Source organism: Oryctolagus cuniculus, chromosome 19, assembly GCF_964237555.1.
Source record: "Oryctolagus cuniculus chromosome 19, mOryCun1.1, whole genome shotgun sequence".
In the NCBI taxonomy this organism is placed as follows: Eukaryota; Metazoa; Chordata; class Mammalia; order Lagomorpha; family Leporidae; genus Oryctolagus; species Oryctolagus cuniculus.
Window position 1 is genome coordinate 55,864,346 of NC_091450.1, and position 23,872 is coordinate 55,888,217.

The following is a 23,872-nucleotide window of genomic DNA, read 5'->3' on the forward strand; positions in this document are numbered from 1 at the left end:
CATTTTTCTGAGAGGCAGAGTTGAGAGAGGGAGAGACAGAGAACGAGAGATCTTCCATCTGAGAATGAGAGGTCTTCCTTCTGGTTCACTCTCTAAATGGATGCAATGGCTAGAACTGGGCTGATGGAAAGCCAGGAGCCAGGAGCTTCTTTTGGGTCTCCCACGCAGGTGCAAGGGCCCAAGGACTTGGGCCATCTTCCACTGTTTTCCTAGGCCTTCATCAGGGAGGATCCAGGCTTCGAACAGGAACACCTATGGGATGCTGGTGCAGCAAGTAGGAGGCTTAACCCACTTTGTGCTGGCCTCCATAATTTCTTTATCTAATCATCATTTGATAGACATCTGGATTGATTCCATATCTTAGCTGTTGTGAATTGAGCAGCCATAAACGTGGGTACAGATAACTCTTTCATCTGCTGATTTCAATTTGTTTAGGTAAATTCCCATGAGTGGCATTGCTGGTTCATATGATTCATCTATTTTCAGCCTTTTGAGGTGTCTCCATACTGTCTTCCACAATGGCTTCACCAGATTACATTCCCAGTGGATTAGGGTACTGCATTATTATTATTATGTTATTTATATTAATAATATTAATATATTATAATTATATTAATAATTGACAGGAAGAGTTACAGACAGTGAGAGTGAGAGTGAGAGAGAAAAGTGTTCCATCCAATGGTTCACCCCCCAAATGGCCACAATTGCCAGAGCTGCACCGATCCAAATCCAGGAGCCAGGTGCCTCTTCCTGGTCTCCCATACGGGTGCAGAGGCCCAAGCACTTGGGCCATCCTTCATTGCTTTTCCAGGCCACAGCAGAGAGCTGGACTGGAAGAGGGGAAGCTGGGTTTAGAACCCGGTGCCCATATGGGATGCCAGCACCGCAGGAGGAGGAATCACCTCGTGCACCACGGCACTGGCCACTTGTGTACTGTTTTGCCACATCCTTTCCAGCATTTGTTGTTTGTTGATTTCTGTATGCAAACCATTCTAACTGTGGTGAGGTGAAACTTCATTGTGGTTTCATTTTGCATTTCGCTAATGGCTAGTGATCCTGAGCATTTTTTCATGTGTCTGTTGGTCATTTGCATTTCCTTCCTTGAGGAATGTCTGTTCAAGTCTGTTGCCCATTCTTTTTTTTTTTTTTTTTTTTGACAGGCAGAGTGGACAGTGAGAGAGAGAGAGAGACAGAGAGAAAGGTCTTCCTTTGCCGTTGGTTCACCCTCCAATGGCCGCCGCGGTCGGCGCGCTGCGGCCGGCGCACCGCGCTGATCCGATGGCAGGAGCCAGGAGCCAGGTGCTTTTCCTGGTCTCCCATGGGGTGCAGGGCCCAAGCACCTGGGCCATCCTCCACTGCACTCCCTGGCCACAGCAGAGGGCTGGCCTGGAAGAGGGGCAACCGGGACAGAATCCGGCGCCCCGCCCGGGACTAGAACCCGGTGTGCCGGCGCCGCTAGGCGGAGGATTAGCCTAGTGAGCCGCGGCGCCGGCCTGTTGCCCATTCTTAACTGCATTGTTTGTTTTGTTGTTGAGTTTCTTGAGCACTTTATACATTCTGGATATTAACAATTTATCAGGTCATAGTTTGCATATATTTTCTCTCATTCTGTCAGTTGCCCTTCACTTTGCTGAGTTTTCATTTACAGTGCAAAAGCTTCTCAGCTTGATGTAATCCCATTTGTGTGTTTTTGCTTTTATTGCCTGTACGTCTGTGTTCCAAGAAGTCTGCATCTGGCAATGTCTTGCATCATTTCCACAATGTTCTCTAAGAATTTGATGGTATTAGGTTGTACATTTAGGTCTTTGATCCTTTTTTGAGTTTGTTTTTTTGTAAGAATGAGGTAGGTTTTTATTTTCATACTTCTGCATGGGAGATCCACCTTTTATGCACCATTTTTTGAAGAGACTGACCTTGTCACATGGTTGGATTTTAGATCCTTTGTCAAAGGTAAATTATTTGTAGATGTGTGGATTGAGTTTTTGGAGTTTCTATTGTGCTCCATTGGTCCACATGTCTATTCTTTGCCAGTATCAGGCTGTTTTGTTTGTAACTGTCCTGAAGTATGTCTTGAATTCTGGTATTGTGATGCTTCTGGCTTTGTTGTTCACATATAAGATTCCATTAGCTATTCTGGGTCTCTTGTGTTTCCATTTGAATTTTAACATCTTTTTCCCCTAGATCTGAAAAGAATGTAATTGGCATTTTAATTGGGATCACATGAATTTGTAAATTGCTTTTGGTACTATGGACATTTTGATTATATTGATTATTTTAGTCCTTGAATATTAAAGATTTTTCCATTTTCTGTGTCTTCTGTTTCTTTCACTAATGTTTGCTAATTTTCATATTAGATACTTTGGCATCCTTGATTAATTTTATCCCATGGTGTTTAATTTTTTTGTAGCAATTGTGAATGGGATTGATCTTAGAAGTTCTTTCCCAGCCATGGCATTTTATACATAGACTATTGATTTTTGTGTTAATTTTGTATCCTGGCACTCCCCCAGACTCTTTTTATGAATTCCAGTAATCTCTTAGTGGAGACTTATTTCCCCTATATATAGAATCCTGTCACCCGCAAGTAGGGGTAATTTGACTCCCTCCTTCCCAGTTTGTATCCTTGGATTTCTTTTTCTTGCCTAATAGGTCTGGCTAAAACTTCCAGGTCTATATTGAATAGCAAGGGCACAAGTTGTCATCCTTGTCTGATTCCAGCTCTTCAGGGAATGCTTCCAACATTTCCCCATTCATAAGATGCTGTCTATAGGTTTGTCATAAATTGCCTTGATTATGTTGAGCAATGTTCTTACTACACTCAGTTTCCTTAAGGTTTTCACTATGAAAGGATGTTGTATTTTGTCAAATGCTTTCTCTGCATCTATTGAAATAAGCCTATGGTTTATTTGAAAGTTTTATTTATTTATTTGTGAGGCAGAATTATAGATGGAGTAGGAGAGACAGACTTTTTAATTGGTTGGCATACAGTCCTTTGTATTAGCTCCTGATGGGTAAGTCTTTTAATCATCTGTGGTATCTGTTGTTACCTTTCATTTTTCATCTCTGATTTTACTAATTGGGGTCTTTTTTTTTAAGGATAGTTGGACCAAGAGTGTATAAATTTTTTAAGCAAGTTCTTCATTTCACTGATATTTATATTCTTTTTTGCTTTCAATTTTGTTTATTTCTCCTCTAATTTATATATCTCTTTCCTCTTGATAATTTTGCATTTGATTTCATTTTTTTTTCAAGGGTGCTACATTGGTGGCTCACTTATTTGATTCTTTTCCAATTTCTTGGTATAGGCACCAATTTCTCTAAACTTTCCAGTATCTGATAAGTTTTGATATGTTATACTGTCATCTGTATTCGTTTTCATCTTTTTTTAATTTTTTCTGACTCACAGTTCATTCAGGAGCATGTTCAGTCTCCATGTGGTTGTATATGTTCTTGAGGTTCTTGGTGTGGTCATTCGCCCCTTCATTCCATGTAGTTGTGGAAGATGCATGGTATGATTTTGATATTTGTTGAATTAGCTGAGACTTATGGCCTACCTTATTGTGTATCCTGGAGGGTGGCTCAAGGCCTTAGTTCCTGTCAACCATGTGGGAGACGTGGATGAAGATCCTACTTCTCAGCTTTAGTCCCATCTTGAGGGCATTTGGGGAGTGACTCAGTAGATGAGAGCTATCTCTAGCTCTCTCTCTCATAATGAATCATTCAAAATTTTACCTCCCTTTTTTACCTGGAAACTTGATTTAAAGTATTCAAACTTGATGTATTTCATATATACAAATTTAGAAACATTAATTATTCCCACTCCACCCTCGCTCACTCCTACCCACCGACCCGAACATGCTCCCATCCCTCTTCATTTTTTTTAAAGATTTATTTATTTATTTGAAAGTCAGAGTTACACAGAGGAAAGGCATAGAGAGGTCTTCCATCCGATGGTTCACTCCTCAATTGGCCACAATGGTCAGAGCTGTGCTGATCTGAAGCCAGGAGCTTCTTCTGCGTCTCCCAATGGGTCAGGGGCCCAAGGACCTGGGCCATCCTCCACTGCTTTCCCAGGCCATAGCAGAGAGCTGGATCGCAAGTGCAGAAGCCAGTCTCAAACTGGCGCCCATATTTAATGCTGGAGCTCCAGGCCAGGGTGTTAACCTGCTTGGCCACAGCACCGGCCCTATTTCCCATCCCTCTTCATCCTCTATCCACGATTCCCATTCTTATTTTATACAAAAATCTATTTTCAATTATTTTATACTCATAATATAAAGCCTGCACTATGTAAAGAATTCAACAGTTTGAAAGAATTAAAAACAAAATCTGTTCCTGAAGAGGCAAGACATGGTTTGTTTAAAATCATTCTATCTGCAAGACAAGAGTTGTCTAAATCATTGTACGTCAAAGTATCAATATCACTAATATAGCTCACCTTTTAGGTACTCTGTTACCAAAGATCAGGGAGAATATACAGTGTTTGTCTTTTTTTGGAAAGGGTTATTTTAAAGTGTAAGGTTTTACAGTTGCATCCATTTTTTTTCTTTTTGCAAATGACAGGTTTTTCTTTTTTCTTTCTTTTTTTTTTTTTTAACCAGAAAACGTTTCTTACCTGGAGCACATCGGAGATCAACACAGTCTTAGCCCGGAGCCAAGACTGCTGTCACCCACGTTTTTGACGCTGCCTGGCAGCTTCCGGTGCTGCTGTGCTTACTGGGAGGAAGAGGCGGGCCCTAGATGGCTGGCGCTTGCGCAGTCGGCCTGGTGGAGAGCAAGACGGTATTATCTGGTGGTGGCGGCATGTCCTAGGCTGCCGGAATTCTCGGCTGATGGCGGCGTTTTCGGCAGCTGTACTGGCCCAGAGAGTGCGGGAGTGAAGGTGAGTTTTTCTTATGAAACAATGAGAGGCCTGGGACCTCGTCGCGGGGGGGGGGGGGGGGTCGTGGCTCCTCGGAGCAGTGTAGACACTCATGTCCGCAGGCTGACGGCCATGGGGGCAGGCGGCGGCTCAGCTGTGGGAAGCGGAGAAGCGGGTGGCTGGGCTTGCGCTGGAGGACAGGACTGCGGGTTACAAGGTATGTTTATTTGTAACCTCTAACTTATTTATTTAGTCAGTTCTAGCAGTGTTTTTGGTGGGTGTTTTAGTTTACATTGATTTTTATGAGTCTTTTTAGGTTGTCTATATCTTCTGGATTTAATCTTAGTAGGTCACGTGTATTTGTTATCCAGGGATTCCTCTGTTTCTTCTAGTTTTCCAGTTTATTAGCATATAGTACTGAATAGCAGTTTCTCTGAAACCTTGTGTTTCAGTGATGTAGATTATAATCTCTGCTTTTTTTCTGTAATTTTATTTACTGGAGTTTTTATCATTTTTGTTAGTCTGGTTAGAAGATTATGTACTTTTTAAAATTTTATATCAGGTATGTAAATTTCATGTATTTCTTATATACAGATTCAAACATACTGATACTACTTCCCATGCTAGCATCTCTCAAGCCTGCACTCCCAGCCTCCTTCTTCCTCCTTCTCTTGTTCCCACTCTTAATTCTTCATCAGTTAAAGGTAGGGTGGGCAAGTTCCACGTGAGCTGCGTAGTGATCTTTTTTCAAAAAAATATATATTCTTAAGTGGCAGAGATCCAGAGATAGGGAAACACAGAGATAGAGGTCTTCCATCTGCTGCTTTGCTCCCGAAATGGCCACAGGGCCCATTGCTGGGCTGATCCAAAGCTAGGAGTCAGGAGTTCCTTCCAGGTCTCCCATATGGAGACTGCATTCAGTAAGAGTGGTAAAAGGGACATCTTTGTGTTGTTATATGTTTGACAAAATGATTTCACATTCTCCCCATCCAGCATGACATTGGCTGTTGGTTTGTCATACATAGCCTTTATGATATTGATATGTATTCCTTCTGTGTATATTTTGTGTAGTTTTTAATCATTTTTATTCTACTGATATCTGTATCTAATTAGATGATGTGGTTTTCAAAAGATTTATTTCATTTGTTTGCAAGATTTATACAGAGAGATATAAGTAGAGCAAGAGCAAAAGAGAAGGAGGGAGGGAGAGAGGTCTTCTGTTTGCTAGTTCATTCCCCAAAAGACCTTGATGGCCAAACAGAGCCATCAGGATCCAGAACCTTCTTCCAAGTCTCCCATGTGGCTGCATGGCCCCAACTAATTGGGACATCCTCCGACATTTTCCCAGGCATGTTAGGAGGGAGCAGGATTGAAAGTGGAGCAGCCTGGATGCTAAATGGCACCCATATGAGATGCCGGCATTATGTGTTTTGGATTTAACCCTCTGTAACACAGCGCCAGACCAGACAATGTGGTTTTATTCTTCCATTTTTTTGATAAAATTCATCATGTGTATTAATTTGCAAATGTGGAACATCATGGCATTTCTGATATAAATTTCAATTGAAGGTTTTATGTGAGCTTCAGCATGTGGTTTTGGTTTTGTTAGGCTAGAATTTTGTTAAGAATCTTTGCATCTTTTTCATTATGCATATAGGCCTTCAGTTTTCTTTGTATTTCATGTTTTGTTATCTTTTGTGGTTAAAGTAATGCCGGCCTCTCAAAAAGTGTTTGTTAGAGTTGAATCCTACTCCTTCCAGTTTATTATTTTGAAATAGTTGGAAAAGTATTGGAGTTGCTTTTTAAATCTTCAAGCTCCTTGGATACCTTTATTCAAAGTTATTTAAATTTTAGTAGCTATTGTGAATGGAATGGATCTTCGAAGTGGTTTCTCAGCCCTGATATTGTGTGTATACAAATTCTATTGATTTTTGTGTGTTGATTTTATATCCTGCCACTTTTCCAAACTCTGTTATGAGTTTTAATGGTCTCGTGGTGGAGTTTCTTGGTTCCCCCATTTATAAAATCATGTCCTTTTGAAGGAGGGATAGTTTGACTTCCTCCTTCCCAATTTGTATCCATTTGATTTCTTTTTCTTGCCTAATGGCTCTAAAACTTCCAGATCTATATTGAATAGCAATAATGAGAGTGCATCCTTGTCTGATTCCAGATCGTAGTTGGGAATGCTTCCAGCTTGTCCCCATTCATAAGATGCTATCAGTCGGTTTGACATAAATTGCCTTGATTGTGTAGAAGAATGTTCTTTCTGTTGTCAGATTCCCTGAGGTTTTCTTTCTGAAAGGTTCTTGCATATTTTCCAGCTGTTTTCATCTATTGAAATAATTATGTTTTTTAAATATGTATTTAATTGAAAGGCAGATTTATGGAGTGAGGGAGATTTCCCAAGAATTTCCAATTCATTGGCAAACAATACATTGTAGGAATTCCAGATAGTTGTTTTTATTATTGGGTTTCTATTATTACAGTTTGTTTTTCATTTCTGATTTTACTGATTGGGGTCTTATTCCTGTTTTGTTGTTGTTGTTGTTTTGGAGATTTTCAGCAATTTTCTAAAAAATAGTTTTTAACCAGATTTTCATATCAGTGATCTTTTTATTTTTTTAGACAGGCAGATTTAGACAGAGAGAGAGACAGAAAGGTCTTCCTTTTTGTTGCTCATTCTCTAAATGGCCGCTCTGGCTGGTGCACTGCGCCGATCTGAAGCCAGGAGCCAGGTGCTTCCTCCAGATCACCCATGCGGATGTAGGGCCCAAGCACTTGGGCCATCCTACACTGCACTCCCGGGCCACAGGAAAGAGCTGGACAGGAAGAGGTGCAACCGGGACAGAATCTGGCACCCCGACCAGAACTAGAATCCGGTGTGGCAGCGCCGCAAGTGGAGGATTAGCCTATTGAGACACGGCGCTGGCCTCAATGATCTTTTATAATGTTTTTCTTCAGCTTTGTTCATTTCTTCTCAAATTTCCATGATTTCTGTCATCCTACTAATTTGGAGTTTGATACGTTGTTTTTCTAGATTTTGTGATGCATTGAAAAGCTCATTTATTTGATTCCTTTCCAATATCTTGTTGTAGGCACAAGTTGTTATAAAGTTTCCTGTTAACATTGCATTTGCTGTGTCCCATACGTTTTGCTATGTTGTACTGTTATCTTTAATCATTTCCAGAAATTTCTGGATTTTCATTTTGATTTCTCCTAAGACCAACCATTCATTCAGGAGCATGTTGCTCGGACTCCACGTGTTTGCATATGTTCTGGAGTTTCCTAAGTTGTTGATTTCCTGTTTCCTTTCATTTTGATCATAGAAGATGCATGAACTGATTTCAGTTATTGAGTTTTCTAGGCTTGCTTTATATCCTATCATATGTTGTGTCCTAGAGAAAGTTCCAGGGACTGATGAGAAGAATATGTATTCTGCAAGTTGTGGGATGAAATGTTCTGAGTTAGGATTTCAAACAAGGCAGCCTGTTCTCAGGGACAAAGTGATGAGCAACTGTGTCACCTACAATTTTGACATAGGGGAGGGGCTAGGAAACGACCAAGAGAAGACAGTTCAGGTGTTCTTGTAAGATACTGTTTTTTAGTTAAGAGATCCAAATTCCATGCATTTCATAAATACAATTTAGGTACACAGTGATAGTCCCTACCCTACCTCCCTGTCAGGGGCATAACACATTGTGCACTTGTTTGTCTGACTCCGGGCAGCAACCCTGGCACCGACCAGGCCAAGGATGCTGGGCAGGTATCTGCCGTTCAGTAGCCGTGACCATGGGCAGTTTGGCAGAGCTGTGCGCCATGTGGGAGAGGCTGGGTGTTAGCCCGGGAGGTGTAGAGAGCTCCACACTGCCCTGAGGTTCTGGTGGGCTGGATTGGGAGCAACGATGCCCTTGGAGTGCTCCTGATCATGGTGAGCACAGGAAAGGCATGTCAGGCTGGGGCTCAGGCTGTGGCCCCTGGTTCTTCAAGGCAGTGCGGCCTGTTCTGCTGACGCTGTGTTTCTGGGAGGAAGGGATGGGTGTTAGGCCTAGGGGAGAAGTAGGCTATATCCAAGGCAGTGTCGTTGTTGGCTGGCATTGGCAGTAGTGGTTCAGTAGGCTTGTAGAGTGCAGGATGGACTTGTTGTGTTTAAGTTTTTGGACAGAGAGATGCCCAGGGCCTGCCTCAAAGGATGGGGGATCCCGGTGCTTCCCAGCAGTGTTTTCCCTGCAAATCCACTGGTTCAGAGGCAGCGGGGGCTGGGCAGGGGCTCAGGTGTGAAGAAGCCATGATGCGGCTGTCTGCCTCACCTCCCCCGCTAAGAAGGACTCAGATGTGAAACTAACGCAGAGTGGACACTGAACCTCAGCTGCCAGGCAATCTTGTTCTTCTGGAGACTCTCGACTTCCTGTCATCAGTTCATGGACATCAGGTTTGATTCCGTATCTCAGCTATTGTGAACTGAGCTGCAGTAAACCTGGAGGTACAGATAACCCTTTCAGATCTGCTGATTTCATTTCCTAGGAGTAAATCACCAGGAGAAGGATTGCTGAGTCATATGGAAGATTTATTTTCAGCTTTCTGAGGTATCCCCATACTGTCTTAGGCAATGGCTTCCCCAGGTTACATTTCTACCAACAGTGTATTAGGGTAGCATAGTGTCAGATCCTCAGCAGCATTTATCATTTGTTGATTTTAGTATGAGAGCCATTCTGACTGTGGTGTGGTGAAACCTGATGGTTAGCAATCCTGAGCCTTTTTTCATGTGTCTGTTGGCCATATGAAGTTGCTCTCTTGAAACATGCCTGTTCAAGTCCTTTGCCTATTTTTAAATGGAATTTTTGTTTTGTTGTTGTTGAGTTCCTTGAACTCTTTGTAGATTGTGGCTATTAATCTTTTATAAGTTTTATAGTTGGCAGATTATTTTCTCTTATTCAAAGCCTCTTGACTTTGCTCTTTTTAGATTCTGGATATTAATCTTTATTTTTTGACAGGCAGAGTTAGAGAGTGAGAGAGAGGGAAACAGAGAGAAAGGTCTTCCTTTTTCCATTGGTTCATCCCCAATTGGCTGCTGCGGCTAGCACACCACGCTGCTCCAAAGCCAGGAGCCAGGTGCTTCTCCTGGTCTCCCATTTGGGTGCAGGGCTCAAGGACTTGGGCCATCCTCCATTGCACTCCTGGCCACAGCAGAGGGCTGAACTGTAAAAGGAGCAAGAGGGACAGAATCTGGCGCCCTGACCGGGACTAGAACCCAGAGTGCTAGCGCTGCAGGTGGAGGATTAGCCTATTGAGCGGCAGCGCTGGCCTGGATATTAATCTTTTATCAGTTTCATAGTTAGCAAATAGTTTCTCCCATCCTTTTGGTTGCCTCTTTACTTTTCTGAGTGTTCCTTTTGTAGTGCAGAAGCTTCTCAGCTTGATGGAATCACATTTGTTTGTTTCAGCTTTTATTGTGCTACTGGCATTTTGTCCCAGAAATCTTTCTTTAAGCCAATGTTTTCCAGTATTCCCCAATGTTCTCTAATAATATGATGATATTGAGGTTTAGATTTTGTTCCTTGACGTGTTTTAGTTGCTTTTTGTATAAGGTGGAAAGTATGGGTCTTCTTTCATACTTCTGCATGTAGAGGTCTAGTTTTCTCAGGATCTTTTTATAAAGAAACGGTCCTTTGAACCTGGGATTGATCTTTAGCTCCTTCTTGAAAGATAGATTAGTTGTAGATGTGTGCGTTATTTCAGGTGTTTCTTTTCTGTTCCATTGTTGTCATTTTTTTTTTTTTGCCTATAGCATGCTGTTTTGATTGTAACTGTCCTGTGCTGTGTCTTGCAATCTGTTATTGTGATGCTTCAAGTTTTGTCAATGTTGTTTAAGGTTGCCTTCTCTAGTCAGATGTTCTGTGTTTTCATATGAATTTTAGCATTGTTTTCTCTCCATCTGGGCAAAATGCTATTTGACCTTTGCTTGGGATCCCATTGTGTCTGTAAATTGCTTATGGTAGAATGGATATTTGCATTATGTTGATTTTGCCAATGAGTCAACGTGGAAGATTTTTCCATTTTTGTGTGTCGTCTTCCATTTCTTAATGTTTTGTAACTTTATTGTAGACATTTTCATGGATATGAAATTGGACACAGAGTTGACACGGAAGTTCAGCTGCTGGGTAATCTTCCATTTCTGGGGACTGCTCTGCTTTCTTGTAAAACCCAGCTGTGCCTTCACCCTGGACAGGAGCAACTGGTTAGTAGTACATGTGGCTGTGTCCTGCTGATGGCAGCCCTTGGGCCCAAGGAGGAGAGAAGGGAAGGGAAGGGAACCCTGTGCCCTGGGGTTGGGCTGCCAGGCTGACAGCAAAGTGGACTTCCAGACTTTGTGAAGGAAGGTCAAGTGGTGGGAGTCCTATATACATGTGGAGACAGAAATGTCGGGGTCTAGTGTTCCTAGAATAGAGGAACCACAGAGACAGAGTTGAATAAGATATTGGCGAATGATTTCCCTGGGGCTTTGCCAAGAATTGTGGGGCAAAGAACATGCTAAGAAGGGAAGAATGGTTGTCCAGGCAGTGGGAGGGGAATCTGGGAGGAAAACTGTCAAATGTTTAATCAGAGGAAAAACATAAGAGTCTGGTTTGGAGAGATGTGGTAATAGTTGTTTGGGTTTTAGATTTTCAGGCTAAGGACGATGGGATTGCAAGTACTTCATGCAGTGGGAGTGGAGGGTTAGATGCCATGGAAGAACCTGGGGCGTGCAAGGTTTTGGGAGCTGAAAACAGTTTGTGTCTGTATGTCACCATCCTATGATAGAAAAAGGAAAATGGAAGGATTGTGGGGAGGAAGGCAGGCAACTTTGAGGAGAGTTGTAATAGGGAAGAGCTGTAATAGGTCTGCTTGTAAGAACTAGTGGAGTATCAGAGTGTGAGGTCCAGGATAGGCCCTGGGGAGAAACCTTACGAAAAGTGAGGGAAGGGATATCAGGAGGCGGGCAGAGGGAACTTTCAGGAGGGACTGGGGAATGGGTGCTGAGTTAATCAGGAAATTTGACCAAAGTGTGCAGACTACCAAGAGATGGAGAAGATGTTATCTGAAAGAAAACTGGGTTGATAGGGGTCTTGGGAACAGGGAGAACATGTTTTAGCCTATGAATGAAGTTTGTGGCTTGTGGAAGAGGAGTTTCTCTTGGTAAATATATTTTTCTTGGCTTTCAAAGGAGTGTCTGCTATGTGCCCACATTTGTTCTAGTTATTTAAGATATTGCAGAGAGCATCATGAGGGTCAATGAAAAAGTCTGTGGAAAGAGGAATTTGTAAGTTTGTTTCATTGTGTGTGTGTGTGTGTGTGTGTGTCTGTGTACAGAGAGATAGAGAATTATTCTTATCAATTCAACTGATGATGTTTGAAGTCCTTGACAATTTCTTGTTTTCCCTGCCGTGAAGCATACTGCAATAAATATTGTGGTGAACGTATCTCTGATACAATACGTTCATGTATTTTGGGTTATATCAGTAGAGGAATTGTTCCATCATATGACAAGTCTGTTTTTATTTTCTTAAGAAATCTTTATATCGTTTTCCACAGTAGTTGCACTAATTTAAATTTTTACCACCAGTGTGTAAGTGTTCCACTTTTCCCACCTCCTCCTCCTCATTGTGACTCTCTGTCCTTTCGGTTTTAGCCAGTATATACGTGTGAGCTGATATCCCATTGTGGTTTGGACTTGCATTTCCCTGATAGCTTGTGATGTTGAGCATTTTTTCCTATATTTGTTGGCCATCTGTATATCTATGGGGAACTGTCTGTTGCGTTCCTTTGGCAATTTCATAACCTGATTGGTGGTTTTTTTGCTGTTTTTTTTTTAAGTTGCAAATATATTCTTTTCTTTCTTTCTATTTTTTTAAACTTTTATTTAGTAAATATAAATTTCCAAAGTACAGTTTATGGATTACAATGGCTTCCCCCCATATCTTCCCTCCCACTCGCACCTCTCCCATCTCCAGCTCCCTCTCCCATTCCATTCACATCAAGATTCATTTTCAATTATCTTTATATACAGAAGATCAATTTAGTATATATTGAGTAAATATTTCATCAGTTTGCACCTGCACAGAAACACAAAGTGTAAAATACTGTTTCAGTACTAGTTATAGCATTACTTCACGTAGGACAACACCTTAAGGACAGATCCCACATGAGGAGTAAGGACACAGTGACTCCTGTTTTTGACTTAACAATTTGGCACTCTTGTTTATGGCATCAATAATCTGCCTAGGCTCTAGTCATGAGTTACTGAGGCTATGGAAGCCTTTTGAGTTCGCCAACTTCGATCTTATTCCCACAGGGTCATAGTCAAAGTGGAAGTTCTCTCCTCCCTTCAGAGAAAGGTACCTCCTTCTTTGATGGCCCCGTTCCTTCCACTGGGATCTCACTCGCAGAGATCTTCCACTTAGGTCTTCTTTTTTTTTCTTACCCCAGAGTGTCTTGGCTTTCCATGCCTAAAATACTCTCATGGGGTCTTCAGCCAGATCTGACTGCCTTAAGGGCTGATTCTGAGGCCAGAGTGCCATTTAGGACATCTGCCATTTTATGAGTCTGCTGTGTATCCCGCTTCCCATGTTGGATTGTTCTCTCCCTTTTTGATTCTGTCAGTTAGTATTAGCAGACACTAATCTTGTTTTTGTGATCCCTGTGATTCTTGGACCTATCGGTGTGATCAGTTGTGAACTGAAATTGATCACTTGGACTAGTGAGATGGCATTGGTACATGCAATCTTGATGGGATTGAATTGGAATCCTCTGGCAGATTTCTAACTCCACCATTTGGGGCAAGTTCAAATGAGCATGTTTCAAAATGTACATCTCCTCCCTCTCTTATTCCCACTCATATTTAACAGGGATCACTTTTCAGTTAAAATTTAAACACCTAAGAATAATTGTGTGTTAATTACAGAGTTCAACCCAATAGTACTAGAACAAAATGTACTAAAAGGGATAAAGTATTAAATTGTACAGCAACAGTGATGACAAGGGCTGATCAAGTCACTGTTTTTCATTGTGTCCATTTCACTTCAACAAGTTTTCCCTTTGGTGCTAAGTTCGTTGTCACTGATCAGGGAAAACATATGATATTTTCCCTTTTGGACTGGATTAATTCATTCAGCATGGTGTTTTCCAGATTCCTCCATTTTGTTGCAAATGACCTGATTTCATTATTTTTGATTGCTGTATAGTATTCTATAGAGTGCATTTCCCATAATTTCTTTATCCAGTCTACTATTGATGGGCATTTCGGTGATTCCAGGTCTTAGCTATTGTGAATTGAGCTGCAATAAACATTAGGGTGCAGACCGCTTTTTTGTTTGCCAATTTAATTTCCTTTGGGTAAATTCCAAGGAGTGGGGTGGCTGGGTTGAATGGTAGGGTTATGTTCAGGTTTCTGCTGAATCTCCAGACTGACTTCCATAGTGGCTTTACCAGTCTACATTCTCACCAACAGTGGGTTAGTGTCCCTTTTCCCCACATCCTCGCCAGCATCTGTTGTTGGTAGATTTCTGTATGTGAGCCATTCTAACCGGGGTGAGGTGAAACTGCTTGTGATCTTGAATATTTTTTCATGTGTCTGTTGGCCATTTGGATTTCCTCTTTTGAAAAATGTCTATTGAGGTCCTTGGCCCATCTCTTAAGTGGGTTGTTTGTTTTGATGTTGTGGAGTTTCTTGATTTCTTTGTAGATTCTGGTTATCAACCCTTTATCTGTTGAATAGTTTGCAAATATTTTCCCATTCCGTCCATTGCCTCTTCACTTTCCTTACTGTTTCTTTTGCAGTACAGATACTTCTCAATTTGATGCAATCCCAAATGGTAATTTTGGCTTTGACTGCCTGTGCCTCCCGGGTCTTTTCCAGAAATTCTTTGCCTGTGCCAATATCTTGAAGGGTTTCTCCAATGTTCTCTAATAACTTGATGGTGTCAGGTCGTAGATTTAGGTCTTTAATCCACGTTGAGTGGATTTTTGTGTAAGGTGTAAGGTAGGGGTCTTGCTTCATGCTTCTGCATGTGGAGATCCAGTTTTCCCAGCACCATTTATTGAATAGACTGTCCTTGCTCCAGGAATTGGTTTTAGATCCTTGATCAAATATAAGTTGGCTGTAGATGTTTGGGTTGATTTCTGGTGTTTCAATTCTGTTCCATTGGTCTATCCATCTGTTTCTGTACCAGTACCATGCTGTTTTGATAACAACTGCCCTGTAGTATGTCCTGAAATCTGGTATTGTGTTGCTTCCGACTTTGTTTTTGTTGTACAAGATTGCTTTAGCTATTCAAGGTCTCCTGAGTCTTCATATGAATTTCAGCATGGTTTTTTCCAGATCTGAGAAGAAGGTCTTCGGTATCTTGATTGGTATTGCATTGAATCTATAAATTACTTTTGGGAGAATGAACGTTTTGATGATATTGATGCTTCCCATCCATGGGCATGGAAGATTTTTCCATTTTTTGGTATCCTCTTCTATTTCTTTCTTTAAGGTTTTGTAATTTTCATCGTAGAGATCCTTAACATCCTTGGTTAAGTTTATACCAAGGTATTTGATTGTTTTTGTGGCTATTGTGAACGGGATTGATCTTAGCAGTTCTTTCTCAGCTGTGGCATTGCCTGTGCATACAAAGGCTGTTGGTTTTTGTGCATTGATTTTATATCCTGCTACATGGCCAAATTCTTCTATGAGAACCAATAGTCTCTTAGTGGAGTTCTTTGGATCCCCTAAATAAAGAATCATATCATCTGCAAAGAGGGATAGTTTGATTTCTTCCTTCCCAATTTATATCCCTTTAATTTCTTTTTCTTACCCAATAGCTCTGGTTAGAACTTCCAGAACTATGTTGAATAGCAGTGGTGAGAGTGGGCATCCCTGTCTGTTACCGGATCTCAGTGGAAGTGCTTCCAACTTTTCCCCATTCAATAGGATGCTGGCTGTGGGTTTTTCGTAAATTGCTTTGATTGTATTGATGAATGTTCCTTCTATACCCAGTTTGCTTAGAGTTTTCATCATGAAAGGGTGTTGTATTTTATCAAATGCTTTCTCTGCATCTATTGAGATAATCATATGGTTTTTCTTTTGCAGTGTGTTAATGTGGTGTATCACATTGATTGTTTTGCGCACATTAAACCATCCCTGCATACCAGGGATAAATCCCACTTGGTCTGGGTGGATGATCTTTCTGATGTGTTGTTGCATTCTATTGGCGAGAATTTTATTGAGGATTTTTGCATCTATGTTCATCAGGGATATTGGTCTGTAATTTTCTTTCAATGCTGCATCTTTTTCCGGCTTAGGAATTCAGGTGATGCTGGCTTCCTAGAAAGAATTTGGGAGGATTCCCTCTTTTTCGATTGTTCTGAATAGTTTGAGTAGAATTGGAGTCAGTTCTTCTTTAAATGTCTGGTAGAATTCAGCAGTGAATCCATCTGGTCCTGGGCTTTTCTTGTTGGGAGGGCCTTTATTATTGTTCCAATTTCTGTCTCAGTTATTGGATTTTTAGGTTTTCAATGTCTTCCTGGTTCAATTTAGGTAGGTTGCATGTGTCCAGGAATCTATGTGTTTCTGATAGACTTCCCTGTTCGCTGGCATGCAGGTCCTTGTAGTAATTTCTGATGATTCTTTTTATTTCTGCGGTGTCTCTTGTTACATTTCCTTTTTCATCTCTGATTGTATTCATTTGGGTCATCTTTTTTTAGTTAGTTGGGACAGTGGGGTGTCAATTTTGTTTATTTTTTCAAAAAACCAGCTCCTCGTTTGGCTGATTTTTTGTAATGTTGTTTTGGATTCAATCCTATTGATTTCTTCTCTGATTTTAATTATTTCTCTTCTCCTACTAGATTTGGGTCTGGTTTTCTGCAGTTGTTCTAGATCCTTGAGATACAAGTCCAGTTAAAAGACACCGAATGGCTGAATGGGTTAAGGAACAAAACCCATCTATTTGCTGCTTACAAGAAACACATCTTTCCAACAAAGATCCATACAGACTGAAAGTGAAAGGATGGAAAAAGATATACCATGCCAACAGAAATGAAAAAAGAGCGGGTGTAGCCATCTTAATATCGGACAACATAAACTTTACCACAAAAACTGTTAAGAGAGACAAAGAGGGACACTATATAATGATTAAGGGATCAATACAACAAGAAGATATAACAATTATCAAGGTATATGCATCTAACTACAGGGCACCAGTTTATCTAAAAGATTTTAACGGACTTAAAGGGAGACTTAGACCCCAATACAATAGTACTGGGGGACTTCAATACTCCATCTCAGAAATAGACAGATCAACAGGACAGAAGATCAACAAGGATACAGTAGATTTAAATGACACTATAGCCCAAACAGATCTAACAGATCTATACAGAACTTTCAATCCTACAGCTAAAGATTTTACATTCTTCTCAGCAGTACATGGAACCTTCTCTAGGATTGACCACATACTAGGCCATAAAGCAAGTCTTAGCAAATTCAAAAGAACTAGAATCATACCATGCAGCTTCTCAGACCATAAAGGAATGAAGTTGGAAATTAGCAACTCAGGAATCCCTAGAGCATACACAAACACATGGAGATTGAACAACATGCTCCTGAATGAACAATGGGTCATAGAAGAAATTAAAAGAGAAATCAAAAATTTTCTGGATGTAAATGAGGATAAGAGCACAACATACCAAAACTTATGGGACACAGCAAAAGCAGTGTTAAGAGGCAAGTTTATAGCAATAGGTGCCTACATCAAGAAATTGGAAAGGCACCAAATAAATGAGCTTTCAATGTATCTCAAGGATCTAGAAAACCTACAGCAAACCAGACCCAAATCTAGTAGGAGAAGAGAAATAATTAAAATCAGAGAAGAAATCACAACAGGATTGAATCCAAAAAAAAAAAAAAAACATTACAAAAAATCAGCCAAACGAGGGGCTGTTTTTTTGAAAAAATAAACAAAATTGACGCCCCATTGGCCCAACTAACTAAAAAAAAAGAAGAGAAAGACCAAATCAATAAAATCAGAGATGAAAAAGGAAACGTAACAACGGACACCACAGAAATAAAAAGAATCATCAGAAATTACTACAAGGACTTGTATGCCAGGAAACAGGGAAACAAATCTATCAGAAATGGATAGATTCCTAGACACATGCAACCTACCTAAATTGAACCAGGAAGACATTGAAAACCTAAATAGATCCATAACTGAAACAGAAATTGAAACAGTAATAAAGGCCCTCCCAACAAAGAAAAGCCCAGGACCAGATGGATTCACTGCTGAATTCTACCAGACATTTAAAGAAGAACTGACTCCAATTCTACTCAAACTATTCAGAACAATCGAAAAAGAGGGAGTCCTCCCAAATTCTTTCTATGAAACCAGCATCACCTTAATTCCTAAGCCGGAAAAAGATGCAGCATTGAAAGAAAATTACAGACCAATATCCCTGATGAACATAGATGCAAAAATCCTCAATAAAATTCTCGCCAATAGAATGCAACAACACATCAGAAAGATCATCCACCCAGACCAAGTGGGATTTATCCCTGGTATGCAGGGATGATTTAATGTGCGCAAAACAATCAATGTGATACACCACATTAACAGACGGAAGAAGAAAAACCACATGATTATCTCAATAGATGCAGAGAAAGCATTTGATATAATAGAACAACCGTTCATGATGAAAACTCTAAGCAAACTGGGTTTGGAAGGAATATTCCTCAATACAATCAAAGCCATCTATGAAAAACCCACAGCCAACATCCTATTGAATGGGGAAAAGTTGGAAGCACTTCCACTGAGATCCGGTAACAGACAGGGATGCCCACTCTCACCACTGCTATTCAACATAGTTCTGGAAGTTCTAGCCAGAGCTATTGGGTAAGAAAAAGAAATTAAAGGGATACAAATTGGGAAGGAAGAAATCAAACTATCCCTCTTTGCAGATGATATGATTCTTTATTTAGAGGACCCAAAGAACTCTACTAAGAGACTATTGGAACTCATAGAAGAGTTTGGCAAAGTAGCAGGGTATAAAATCAATGCACAAAAATCAACAGCCTTTGTATACACAGACAATGCCGTGGCTGAGGAAGAACTTCTAAGATCAATCCCATTCAAAATAGCTACACAAACAATCAAATACCTTGGAATAAACTTAACCAAGGATGTTAAGGATCTCTACGATGAAAATTACAAAACCTTAAAGAAAGAAATAGAAGAGGATACCAAGAAATGGAAAAATCTTCCATGCTCATGGATGGGAAGCATCAATATCATCAAAATGTCCATTCTCCCAAAAGTAATTTATAGATTTAATGCAATACCAATCAAGATACCGAAGACCTTCTTCTCAGATCTGGAAAAAACCATGCTGAAATTCATATGAAGACTCAGGAGACCTCGAATAGCTAAAGCAATCTTGTACAACAAAAACAAAGTCGGAAGCAACACAATACCAGATTTCAGGACATACTACAGGGCAGTTGTAATCAAAACAGTATGGTACTGGTACAGAAACAGATGGATAGACCAATGGAACAGAATTGAAACACCAGAAATCAACCCAAACATCTACAGCCAACTTATATTTGATCAAGGATCTAAAACCAATTCCTGGAGCAAGGACAGTCTATTCAATAAATGGTGCTGGGAAAACTGGATCTCCACATGCAGAAGCATGAAGCAAGACCCCTACCTTACACCTTACACAAAAATCCACTCAACGTGGATTAAAGACCTAAATCTACGACCTGACACCATCAAGTTATTAGAGAACATTGGAGAAACCCTTCAAGATATTGGCACAGGCAAAGAATTTCTGGAAAAGACCCGGGAGGCACAGGCAGTCAAAGCCAAAATCAACTATTGGGATTGCATCAAATTGAGAAGTTTCTGTACTGCAAAAGAAACAGTCAGGAGAGTGAAGAGACAACCGACAGAATGGGAAAAAAATATTTGCAAACTATGCAACAGATAAAGGGTTAATAACCAGAATCTATAAAGAGATCAAGAAACTCCACAAAAACAAAACAAACAACCCACTTAAGAGATGGGCCAAGGACCTCAATAGACATTTTTCAAAAGAGGAAATCCAAATGGCCAACAGGCACATGAAAAAATGTTCAAGGTCACTAGCAATCAGGGAAATGCAAATCAAAACCACAATGAGGTTTCACCTCACCCCGGTCAGAATGGCTCACATTCAGAAATCTACCAACAACAGATGCTGGCGAGGATGTGGGGAAAAAGGGACACTAACCCACTGTTGGTGGGAATGCAAACTGGTCAAGCCACTATGGAAGTCAGTCTGGAGATTCCTCAGAAACCTGAATATAACCCTACCGTTCGACCCAGCCATCCCACTCCTTGGGTTTTACCCAAAGGAAATTAAATTGGCAAACAAAAAAGCAGTCTGCACCCTAATGTTTATTGCAGCACAATTCACAATAGCCAAGACCTGGAACCAACCTAAATGCCCATCAACGGTAGACTGGATAAAGAAATTATGGGGTATGTACTCTTTAGAATACTATACCACAGTAAGAAACAACGAAATCCAGTCATTTGCAACAAAATGGAGGAATCTGGAACACATCCTGCTGAGTGAAATAAGCCAGTCCCAAAGGGACAAATAGCATATGTTCTCCCTGATCGGTGACAACTGACTGAACACCAAAAAGGAAACCTGTTGAAGTGAAATGGACACTATGAGAAACGGTGACCTGATCAGCATAGCCCTGACTGTTAATGAAGTACTTAATTCATTATCCCTCTTAGTAGTTCTTTTTTTTTGGTCTGTTCTACTTAATATGACTGGTTTTATTCTGTAATTAATACACAGTTATTCTTAAGTGTTGAAATTTAACTGAAATGTGATCCCTGTTAAACATAAGAGTGGGGATAAGAGAGGGAAGAGATGTACAATTTGGGACATGCTCAAGCTCACTTGCCCCAAATGGTAGAGTTAGAAACATACCAGGGGACTCCAATTTAATCCCATCAAGGTGGCATGTACCAGTGCCATCTCACTATTCCAAGTGATCAATTTCAGTTCACAATCGTCATAATGAAAGGACTAAGAGTCAAAGGGAGCACATAAACACGTCTAGTACCTGCTAATACTAACCGATAGAATAAATAAAGGGGAGAGTGATCCAACATGGGAAGCGAGATACTCAGCAGACTCATAGAATGACGGATGTCCTAAATAGCACTCTGGCCTCAGAATCAGCCCTAAAGGCATTCCGATCTGGCTGAAAAGCCCATGAGAGTATTTCAGGCATGGAAAGCCAAGACACAATGGCAAAAAAAACAAAAAACAAAACAAAACAAACAAACCTAAATGAAAGATCTCTGTGAGTGAGATCCCAGTGGAAAGAACAGGTCTTCAAAGAAGGAGGTACCTTTCTCTGAAGGGAGGAGAGAACCTCCACTTTGACTAGGACCTTGTCTAAACAAGATAAGAGTCGGAAAACTCAAGGGGCTTCCATAGCCTTGGAGACTCATGACTGGTGCATAGGGAGATTACTGATGCCATAAACAGGAGTGTCAATTTGTAAAGTCAACAACAGGAGTCACTGTGCACTTACTCCTCATGTAGGATCTCTGTCCTTAATGTGCTGTACATTGAGACTTAATGCTATAACGAGTACTGAAACAGTATATTTCACTTTGTGTTTCTATGGGGGTGCAAACTGTTGAAATCTTTACTTAATGCATACTAAACTGATCTGTTGAAGAAATTAGCAATTCCCAACTTGACTCTCACTGGGATTAAACATGACAATAGGTCTGATCTGATTTCATCATCATTTAAAAAATCATCTATTATTTTTCACTTTATGTTTCTGTGTGGGAGCAAACTGTTGAAATCTTTACTTAATGTATGCTAAACTGATCTTCTGTATATAAAGAGAATTGAAAATGAATCCTCATGTGAGTGGAAGGGGAGAGGGAATGGGAAAGGGGAGGGTTGCGGGTGGGAGGGACGTTATGGGGGGGAAGCCATTGTAATTCATAAGCCGTACTTTGGAAATTTATATTCATTAAATAAAAGTTAAAAATAAAATCTAGCTCCTGAAGGAGAGTTAAGTCATGTGGAGTCTTACTATCCCCCCAAACCAAGTGATCTACCTATAGGCATTTGTATCGTCTTCACAATTTTTAATTATTGGAAATCATTGCCTTAAGAATAAAGATGCTGAGTAATAATAATAAAAAAAAAACAACCAGCTCCTCATTTGGCTGATTTTTTTTGTAATGTTGTTTTGGATTCAATCCTATTGATTTCTTCTCTGATTTTATTTATTTCTCTTCTCCTACTAGATTTGGGTCTGGTTTGCTGCAGTTTTTCTATATCCTTGAGATACATTGAAAGCTCATTTATTTGGTGCCTTTCCAGTTTCTTGATGTAGGCACCTATTGATATAAACTTGCCTCTTAACACTGCTTTTGCTGTGTCCCATAAGTTTTGGTATGTTGTGCTCTTATCCTCATTTACTTCCAGAAGGTTTTTGATTTCTCTTTTGATTTCTTCTGTGACCCATTGTTCATTCAGGAGCATGCTGTTCAATCTCCATGTGTTTGTGTATGCTCTAGGGATTCCTGAGTTGCTAATTTCCAACTTCATTCCCCTATAGTCTGAGAAGCTGCATGGTATGATTCTAGTTCTTTTGAATTTGCTAAGACTTGCTTTATGGCCTAGTCTGTGGTCAATCCTAGAGAAGGTTCCATGTACTGCTGAGAAGAATGTAAATTATTTAAATGTAGAATGAAAAGTTCTGTATAGATCTGTTATATCTGTTTGGGCTATAGTGTTGTTTAAATCTACTGTTTCCTTGTTGATCTTCTGTCCTGTTGATCTGTCTATTTCTGAGATGGAGTATTGAAGTCCCCCAGTACTATTGTATTGGAATCTAACTCTCCCCTTAAGTCCCTTAACATATCTTTTAAATAAACCAGTGCCCTGTAGTTAGGTGCATATACATTGATAATCGTTATATCTTCCTGTTGAATTGATCCCTTAATCATTATATAGTGTCCCTCTTTGTCTCTCTTAACAGTTTTTGTGGTAAAGTTTATGTTGTCTGATATTAAGATGGCTACACCCACTCTTTTTCATCTCTGTTGGCATGGTATATCTTTTTCCAGCCTTTCACTTCGTCTGCATGCATCTTTGTTGGAAAGATGTGTTTCTTGTAAGCAGCAAATAGATGGGTTTTGTTCCTTAACCCATTCAGCCAATCTGTGTCTTTTAACTCTAGAGTTGAGGCCATTAACGTTCAATGTGACTATTGATTAGTAGTAACTTTGCCCTGCCATTTTCTCAAAGATATTTTCTAATATGTGCTTTGAACTTCCTCTGATCTTTTGCTGTGAGGTTTCCTTACTTTACCTTCTTTCATATTGATGCCCGTGTTTATATCTTTGTGTTTAACACATCTTTAAACATGTTTTGCAGTGCTGGACGAGTGGCGACATATTCTTTCAATTTCTGTTTGCTCTGAAAGGTCTTTACTTCACCTTGATCCACAAATGAGAGCTTTGCAGGATATAATATTCTGGGCTGGCAGTTTTTCTCTCTTAATATCTGGGCAATGTCTCACCATTCCCTCCTAGCCTGTAGATGCTGTGAGTCTAATTGGAGATTAGATTTCTCTTCACTATCACACTTTCCTTTTCCACTAATTTCTGCATTTCATTTTGATTCCTCTTTAAGATTTCATTTTCATGAGAGAGATTTTCTATCCTGTCCAGAAAGGATTTCTGCAGTTCAAGAATTTGTTTTTGAAAAATTCTAAATGTTTTTATCATAAATTTTTTTGAAATCCGTATCCTGCATTTCTTCTATCTCATCATCTTCATAATCTTGGCTTGGGGTGTCTTGTTCATTTGGGGGCATCATAATGTCTTCCTTGTTCTTGTTTCCTCGGTTTCTGCATTTGTTGCTTGGCATTGTGGAGATATTCTTTGGATTCTTCTTCCCTCG

At 40.2% G+C, this 23,872-nt stretch overlaps 1 protein-coding gene and 1 pseudogene across 29 annotated transcripts in view; both read left to right on the plus strand.

Moving 5' to 3' along the window:
- Positions 1–23,872, plus strand: part of LOC127489004 (trafficking protein particle complex subunit 9-like) — a 279,821-nt gene that overhangs the window by 185,091 nt on the left and 70,858 nt on the right. For 23 of the 29 annotated variants that reach the window (XM_070063885.1, XM_070063876.1, XM_070063875.1 and 20 more), the window contains one exon: positions 4,602–4,882. The gene's annotated coding sequence lies outside the window, so the exon portion shown is untranslated. Of the gene's footprint in view, positions 1–435; positions 554–4,601; positions 4,883–4,983; positions 5,079–10,963; positions 11,097–23,872 lie in introns of all 29 variants that reach the window. The other 6 variants (XM_070063852.1, XM_070063866.1, XM_070063872.1 and 3 more) reach the window with 4 other exon arrangements.
- LOC127486030 (potassium/sodium hyperpolarization-activated cyclic nucleotide-gated channel 2-like) overlaps positions 3,008–23,872 on the plus strand; it is a 100,013-nt pseudogene continuing 79,148 nt past the window's right edge.